Source organism: Triticum dicoccoides, chromosome 7A, assembly GCF_002162155.2.
Source record: "Triticum dicoccoides isolate Atlit2015 ecotype Zavitan chromosome 7A, WEW_v2.0, whole genome shotgun sequence".
Classification (NCBI taxonomy): Eukaryota; Viridiplantae; Streptophyta; class Magnoliopsida; order Poales; family Poaceae; genus Triticum; species Triticum dicoccoides.
The window spans coordinates 587111657-587121188 of record NC_041392.1 but is presented as its reverse complement, the minus strand read 5'-3'; positions in this window follow the sequence as shown (position 1 = coordinate 587121188).

Genomic DNA, 9532 nt, shown 5'->3' with positions numbered 1-9532 from the left:
TCCTGTGGTAGCATCGATGATTTGATCGATGTGGGGGAGGGGGAAGGGATCCTTTGGGCAAGCCTTGTTAAGGTCCTTAAAATCGACGCACAAGCGCCAGGATTTGTCCTTCTTTGGTACCATCACCAGGTTTGCTAGCCAGTCCAGAAGTTTTATGTCTCTGATGAATCCGGCGTCCAATAGCTTGGCTAGTTCCTCTCCCATGGCTTGTCTTTTAGGCTCGGAGAAACGTCGAAGAGCCTGCTTGACTGGCTTGAATCCTTTTAGGATATTTAGGCTGTGTTTAGCCAGCCTGCGTGGGATTCCTGGCATGTCTGAAGGGTGCCAGGAAAAAATGTCCCAGTTCTCGCGTAGGAACTCTCGCAATGCGGCGTCGACATCAGGGTTTAATTGTGTCCCGATGGAAGATGTTTTTGTAGGGTCCGTTGGATGGACTTGGAATTTGACTATTTCGTCCGCCGGCTTAAAGGAGGTGGACTTGGATCTTTTATTGAGTATCACGTCGTCCTTGTTCACCGTGGAGCGCAGCGAATTAGTTCTTCGGCCGCTAGGGCTTCGGATAGTGCCTCAAGGGCCAGTGCAGCTGTCTTATTTTCGGCGTGGAGTGCTATGTCCGGATCACTAGCAAGAGTGATGATTCTGTTGGGCCCGGGCATTTTGAGCTTCATGTACCCGTAATGAGGTATGGCTTGGAAGATTGTAAACGCCTCCCGCCCTAACAGAGCGTGGTATCCGCTGCTGAACGGGGCCACTTGGAATGTAATTTCTTCGGACCTGTAATTATCCGGCGTGCCGAATACCACATCTAGTGTGATTTTTCCAGCGCAGCGTGCTTCCCGACTGGGGATGATTCCTCTAAAGGTTGTGCTGCTTTTCTTAATGCGGCTCTAGTCTATTTCCATCTTTTGAAGAGTTTCCTCATAGATGAGGTTTAATCCGCTGCCGCCGTCCATGAGTACCTTGGTGAGTCGAAAGCCGTCCATGATTGGACTGAGGACCAGTGCGGCTAGTACTCGGGCTATTCAGAATTTAGGTTCGTCACTGGGATTGAAGGTAATAGCCGTGTCGCTCCAAGGATTTGTTTCTGCTATGTGGCAGATTTCGGACATGCTGCGGAGTGTTCGCTTCCGTCTATTATTTGATGCGAAGGTCTCAAAGACCGTTAAGACCGTATTGTTGTCTTCGGGGTGGTGCTTTGTCGTTTTTGGGAGGAGTAGATCCTCACCACTTTTGGCCACCTGCCGGAGTATCCAGCATGCTCGAAGGTTGTGCGTTGGTATCGCATCCGCTGTACTATGAATTTTGCAGGGTCCGTTGAGCCATCCCTCCAGTACGGTTCCTTGCCCCGTAGAGGGCTTTTGCTTTTTGGTAGTAATGCACCCTTTTATTTTGGACTGGGTTTGTATTCAGGGACGGATTATCCCAAAATTTTATTTGGTTTTCCAGGCGCTTTCCATCGCACAGTACTTTTGCACTATGGACACCAAGTCGGCAAAGCGTGTAATTTCGCAATGACTTATGGCACTGAGGATTCCCTTGTCCGTGCAATTATTGCAGAAGAATGAAATTGCGTCTTCCTCGCGGCAGTCCTTTATCCTGTTCTTGACCAGGAGGAATCTGGCCCAGTAATGGTGTACTGTTTCTTCGGGCTCTTGCCTAATTTGGGATAGATCGCGTATGTTTGGGTGGGTGGGTGTAATTGAATCCGAATCCTCACCCGATATGAGGCTCAGTGGCCAAGGAGTTTCCGAACTCGAAAGCTTGGATTCTTGGACGTTTTTCGGTAAATCTAGCCCGCTGCCTGATTCTGGGTTCAGGCTTTGAGTGACATCCTCCCCTCCGTGGGTATCCGGCTTGGGGGTCGGGAATCAGGACATAGCTAGTCCTTAAGATGGATGAAGGGTTGCCGCATTGTTCTTCCACCACTGCAACGTGATGGGTGACCTGGGGAGAGTTAATTTCTCTCAGATCGGGTTGAGGCCCAGTCTGATCATAGTCTGTAGCGACTCCCAGGGCGGCGATGCGATCCAAGAGCTCGTTCAGGGAAGAGAGATCCATTGGATCTAACTGCTCGGCGAGTTCCGAGTTAACGTGAAGATTGCTTTCGATGACCCGAGAAGTCATCGTCGGCGTAGCGGCCGAACAGGCGGTCATAAGAAAACCACCTAACCGGAGAGTTTGGCCGATAGCCAGAGCTTCCTCAGCGATAGTGCCGTCTTTAAAGACGGGACGAGACATCCTTCCTGGTGGCGAAAGCACAGCGGAACTCTCAATGAAAGCACCAATGTCGGTGTCAAAACTGGCGGATCTCGGGTAGGGGGTCCCGAACTGTGCGTCTAGGCCGGATGGTAACAGGAGACAAGGGACACAAAGTTTTACCCAGGTTCGGGCCCTCTTGATGGAGGTAAAACCCTACGTCCTGCTTGATTAATATTGATGATATGGGTGTTACAAGAGTAGATCTACCATGAGATCAGAGAGGCTAAACCCTAGAAGCTAGCCTATGGTAGGATTGTATGTTGTTCTACGGACTAAAACCCTTCGGTTTATATAGACACCGGAGAGGGTTAGGGTTACACAAGGTCGGTTACAAAGGAGGAGATATCCATATATGTATTGCCTAGCTTGCCTTCCACGCCAAGTAGAGTCCCATCCGGACACGAGACGAAGTCTTCAATCTTGTATCTTCATAGTCTAACAGCCCGGCCAATGGAGATAGTCCGGCTATCCGAAGACCCCCTAATCCAGGACTCCCTCAATGACCATGAAAGATATTACTCATATAAATAGAACAACCATTATTTTCTGATTTAAATGAATAACCGTCTCGCATCAAACAAGATCCAGATATAATGTTCATGCTCAACGCTGGCACCAAATAAGAATTACTTAGGTTTAATACTAATCCCGAAGGTAGATGTATAGGTAGTGTGCCGACGGCGATCACATTGACTTTGGAACCATTTCCCACGCGCATCGTCACCTCGTCCTTAGCCAATCTTCCCTTAATCCGTAGCCCTTGTTTCGAGTTACAAATATTAGCAACTGAACCAGTATCAAATACCCAGGCGCTACTGCGAGCATTAGTAAGGTACACATCAATAACAAGTATATCAAATATACCTTTCACTTTGCCATCCTTCTTCTCCACCAAATACTGGGGGCAGTCCTGCTTCCAGTGACCAGTCCCTTTGGAGTAGAAGCACTTAGTCTCAGGCTTAGGTCCAGACTTGGGCTTCTTCACTTGAGCAGCAACTTGCTTGCCATTCTTCTTGAAGTTCCCCTTCTTCCCTTTACCCTTTTTCTTCAAACGGGTGGTCTTGTTGACCATCAACACTTGATGCTCCTTCTTGATTTCTACCTCCACAGCCTTTAGCATTGCGAAGAGCTCGGGAATAGTCTTATCCATCCCTTGCATATTATAGTTCATCACGAAGCTCTTGTAGCTTGCTGGTAGTGATTAAAGAACTCTGTCAATGACACTATCATTATGAAGATTAACTCCCAGCTGAGTCAAGTGGTTGTGGTACCGATACATTCTAAGTATATGTTCACTGACAGAACTATTCTCCTCCATTTTGCAGCTGTAGAACTTATTGGAGACTTCATATCTCTCAATCTGGGCATTTGCTTGAAATATTAACTTCAACTCCTGGAACATTTCATATGCTCCATGACGTTCAAAACATCGTTGAAGTCCCGGTTCTAAGCCGTAAAGCACGGCACACTGAACTATCGAGTAGTCATCAGCTTTACTCTGCCAGGTGTTCACAACATCTGGCGTTGCTCCTGCAGCGGGTTTGTCACCTAGAGGTGCTTCCACGATGTAATTCTTCTGTACAGCAATGAGGATAATCCTAAAGTTATGGACCCAGTCCGAGTAGTTGCTACCATCATCTTTCAACTTAGCTTTCTATAGGAACACATTAAAATTCAATGGAACAACAACACGGGCCATCTATCTACAACAACATAGACATGCAAAATACTATCAGGTACTAAGCTCATGATAAATTAAAGTTCAATTAATTAAATTACTTAAGAACTCCCACTTAGATAGACATCTCTCTAATCATCTAAGTGATCACGTGATCCATATCAACTAAACCATGTCCGATCATCACGTGAGATGGAGTAGTTTTCAATGGTGAACATCACTATATTGATCATATCTGCTATATGATTCACGCTCGACCTTTCGGTCTCAGTGTTCCAAGGCCATATCTACATATGCTAGGCTCGTCAAGTTTAACCCGAGTTTTCCGCGTGTGCAAAACTGGCTTGCACCCATTGTATGTGAACATAGAGCTTATCACACCCGATCATCACGTGGTCTCTCAGCACGACGAACTGTAGCAACGGTGCATACTCAGGGAGAACACTTATACCTTGAAATTTAGTGAGAGATCATCTTATAATTCTACCGCCGAACTAAGCAAAATAAGATGCATAAAGGATAAACATCACATGCAATCAATATAAGTGATAAGATATGGCCAGCATCTTCTTGTGCCTTTGATCTCCATCTCCAAAGCACCATCATGATCACCATCATCACCGGCTTGACACCTTGATCTCCATCGAAGCATCATTGTCGTCTCGCCAATTATTGCTTCTACGACTATCACTACCGCTTAGTGATAAAGTAAAGCAATTACATGGCAATTGCATTTCATATAATAAAGCGACAACCATATGGCTCCTGCCAGTTCCGATAACTGTGTTACAAAACATGATCATATCATACAATAAAATTTGTCATCATGTCTTGTCCATATCACATCACAACATGCCCTGCAAAAACAAGTTAGACGTCCTCTACTTTGTTGTTGGAAGTTCTATGTGGCTGCTACGGGCTGAGCAAGAACCGTTCTTACCTATGCATCAAAAACCACAACACGGTATAGTGATTGCATTTTGATCTTCAGAAAGAACCCTGTTCATTGAATCCGATTCAACTAAAGTTGGAGAAACTGACACCCACCAACCACCTATGTGCGAAGCACGTCTGTAGAACCAGTCTCGCGTAAGCGTACGTGTAATGTCGGTCTAAGCCACTTCATCCAACAATACTGCTGAATCAAGAATCAACTAATGACGGCAAGCAATATGTACATACCCACGCCCACAACTCCTTTGTGTTCTACTCATGCATATAACATCTACGCATAGACCTGGCTCGGATGCCACTGTTGGGAATGCAGTAATTTCAAAAAAAAATCCTACGCACACGCAAGATCCATCATGGTGATGCATAGCAACGAGAGGGGAAGAGTGTTGTCTACGTACCCTCGTAGACCATAAGCAGAAGTGTTATGAAAACGCGGTTGATGTAGTCATATGTCTTCACGATCCGACCGATCCTAGTACCGAAAGTACGGCACCTCCGTGATCTGCACATGTTCAGCTCGGTGATGTCCCACGAACTCTTGATCCAGCTGAGTGTCAAGGGAGAGATTTCGTCAGCATGACGGTGTGATGACGGTGATGATGAAGCTACCGGCGCAGGGCTTCGCCTAAGCACTGCAAGATATGATCGAGGTGGATTATGGTGGAGGGGGCACCGCACACGGCTAAGACAATGTCAACTTGTTTGTCTATGGGGTACCCCCTTCCCCGTATATAAAGGAGTGGAGGGGGAGGGCCGGTGAGGGAGTCCTGGATTAAGGGGTCCTCGGGCGTCCGACCTATTGGACATGGGCCAGACTGATGGGCTATGAAGATACAAGACAAAAGACTCTCTCCCGTGTCCGGATGGGACTCTCCTTGGCATGGATGGCAAGCATGGCGTTTGGGTATGAAGATTCCTTTCTCTATAATCGACTTTGTAAAACCCTAGTCCCCTCCGGTGTCTATATAAACTAGAGGTTTTAGTCCGTAGAGGCAATCATAATAGTATAGGCTAGACTTCTAGGTTTTAGCTAATACGATCTCGTGGTAGATCAACTCTTGTAATCCTCATACTCATCAATATCAATCAAGCAGGATGTAGGGTATTACCTCCATCAAGAGGGCCCGAACCTGGGTAAAACATCGTGTCCCCTGCCTCCTGTTACCATCGATCTTAGACGCACAGTTTGGGACCCCCCTACCCGAGATCCATCGGTTTTGACACTGACATTGGTGCTTTCATTGAGAGTTTCACTGTGACGTCGAAGACAGGATTGATGGCTCGCCTTGTTATCAAGGACGGTATCACCTCCGGAGGAGGCCTGACCTCAGGCCAAACCCTCTGGCTGGGCAGCTTTACCATGACCTCTCATCCGGCCGTTAAGCCGACGATGACTTCTCGGGTCATCAAAAATTGCCTCTGTGTTGACTCCGAATACTCCAAACGGATGGATCCGACGGAGTTGTCGTCTTTAAACGAACTCCTGGATTGCATCGCTGCCTTGGGGGTCGCTATAGACTATGATCGGATTGGGCTTAAACTCGATCAGAGAGAAATCAAATCTCCGCCGATCACCCATCAGATAGCGGTAGTAGAGGAGCAAATCAACAACTCTTCCTCTATATTGAGGACGAACTACGTTCGGATTTCCGAGCTCGAAGATCCGGATATCTGTCCACGGAATGACACGCCCTGTCCTCCGAACCTAGAATCGGACGGTGGACCTGAAAAATCGGTTGACATCCCGGAGCCCAAACTATTAAGCTCGGAAGTTTCTCAAACTCCGAATCCAAAATTGGGTCAGGGTTCATGTTTGAAGCCACGCGCCCACCCAGATATACGCCATCTCATGTACATACGACAGCAGTCTCAGGAAACAGTCCATCACTTTTGGGCCAGATTTCTCCTTGTGGAAGACAATATTAAAGATTGCCGCGACGAAGACGCAATCTCAGTATTCTGCAATAATTGCACACATGAAGGAATCATCAACGCCATCAACCGTCGTCGCGTATTACATTTGCTAACTTGGCAACCATAGTATAGAAGTACTGCGCAATGGAAAGCACCTGGAAAACTCAGGCAGCACGCTGGGAACCACCGGCTTCCACTAAACCCCTCGTCCGGGCAAAAAGGGTGCACCCTCGCGGGGCGCCTGACTCAATAGTAAAGAAATATAAGCCCATCACAGGGCGTGGAACCGTTCTGGAGGGATGGCTCAATGAGCCATGCAAAATACGCACAACACCGGATACCATACCAACCCACAGCCTTAGAGCATGTTGGATACTTCAGCAAGTGGCCAAGAGCGGTGAGGATATCCTCACCAAAAACACCGCAGAGCAACTCCCCTCGGAACACGACGACCATAGAGTATTGACAGTCTTCGAGACTTTCGCTTCAAACAATCGGCACAAGAGGGCACTCCGCGACCTCGCCGAAGTCTTCCAAGTCGCAATAATAAATCCCTGGAACGACAAGGCCATAACTTTCAATGCTAATGATGAACCAAAAATCTGGTTAGTCTAGGCACCATCTGCCTTGGTCCTCAACCCAATTGTGGATGGCTTTCGGCTCACTAAAGTGCTCATGGACGGCGGCAGCGGACTAAACCTCATCTACAAGGACACACTGAATAAAATGGAAATAGATAGAAGCCGCATTGAGCATAGTAATACAACCTAACGAGGGATCATTCCCAGTCGGGAGGCACGATGTGCGGGGAAAATTACACTCGATGTGGTATTTGGCACACCGGAGAACTATCGGTCCAAAGAGATAACCTTCCAAGTGGCCCCTTTCAACAGTGGATATCATGCCCTGTTGGGGTGCATTCACACGCTTTCAAGCTATACCTCATTAAGGGTATATGAAGCTCAAGATGCCCGGGCCCAACGGTATTATCACTCTTGCTAGTGATCCGGACATAGCCCTCTGCGCCGAAAACAAAACAACATTCCTAGCCCTCGAGGCATTGTCTGAGGCCCTCACGGCCGAAAAATTAACCGCACTAGCTCTACGGTGGATAGGGACGACGTAATCCTTGATAAGCATCCCAAATCCACCTCCTTCAAACCAGCAAACGAAATAGTCAAATTTCAAGTCCACCCACAGACCCCAAGAAGACAGCTTCGATCGGGGCACAGCTAGACCCAACGGTTGACGCCGCACTACGAACGTTCATGTGCGAGAACTAAGATATATTCGCCTGGCACCCTTCTGATATGCCAGGAATCCCACGCAGGCTGGCCGAACACAGCCTTAATATATTGAAGCGATATAAGCCAGTCAAGCAAACACTGTGGCGCTTTTCCAAACCTAAACGACAAGCCATGTGGGAGGAGCTAGCCAAGTTAATCGAGGCCGGATTCATCAGAGAAATAAAACACCCGGACTGGCTAGCAAACCTAGTGATGGTACCAAAGAAGGACAAATCCTGGCGCCTGAGCGTCAATTTCAAAGACCTCAATAAGGCTTTCCCTAAGGATCCCTTCCCCCTGCCCCGCATCGATCAGATTATTGATACTACTGCAGGACACGACTCACTATGTTTCCTCGACGCATACTCCGGATACCATCAAATTAAAATGAAGGAATACGATCAAGTCGCAACGGCATTCATCACCTCATACGGGCCTTTCTGCTTCAACACTATGCCCTTTGGGCTTAAAACGCTGGCGCCACCTACAACCACATGATTCAAACATGCCTGGAGAAGCAAATCGGCAAGACAGTGGAAGCATATGTGGATGATGTCATCATCAAGACTAAGCACGTCGAGTAGTTAATAGACGACCTGCGTCTCACATTCGACAACCTCCGGACATATGACATTAAGCTCAATCTGGAAAAATGTGTTTTCGGTGTTCCCGCCGGACAGCTGCTGGGCTTCATCGTTTCCAATAGAGGAATTGAGGCAAATCCAGCCAAAATCCGAGCTTTGTCACAATTGGCTACACCAACCGACCTTAAACAGGTCCAAAAACTAGCCGGATGTGTGGCAGCTTTAAGACGCTTTATCTCCAGACTAGGAGAAAAAGCATTGCCACTTTATCGCCTTATCCGATGTACCGACCACTTCGAGTGGACGGAAGCGGCAACGGCCGGACTGGGGGAAATAAAGGCTCTTTTAGCAAGCAACCCAATCCTTGCCGCGCCAAACGTCGGCGAACCAATGTTATTATACATCTCTGCAACACACCATGTGATGAGCGCAGTGCTCGTCGTTGAGAGAGAGGAGGACGGACACAAGTTTCTACTCCAGAAACCGGTATACTATGTATCCACTGTCCTTACACCATGCAAATCCCGGTACTCTCATTACCAAAAGATAGCATATGCAGTATTCATGGCATCCCGGAAGCTATGACACTACTTCCAAGAGTGTCCGATTACGGTGGCTTACGAAGTACTAATGATATAATAAATAATCATGATGCTACGGATCGGATTGCCAAGTGGGCTATTGAGCTCCTACCATTTGACATAACATATAAACCACGCCGGGCCATTATATCCCAAGTATTAGTCGACTTCGTCGCCGAATGGACAGAGGCCGAACTCCCTAAAGAGTACGGCACATATTCCAACTGGGTCATGTACTTTGATGGCTCTAAGATGCTGGTTGGTTTAGGATCAGGT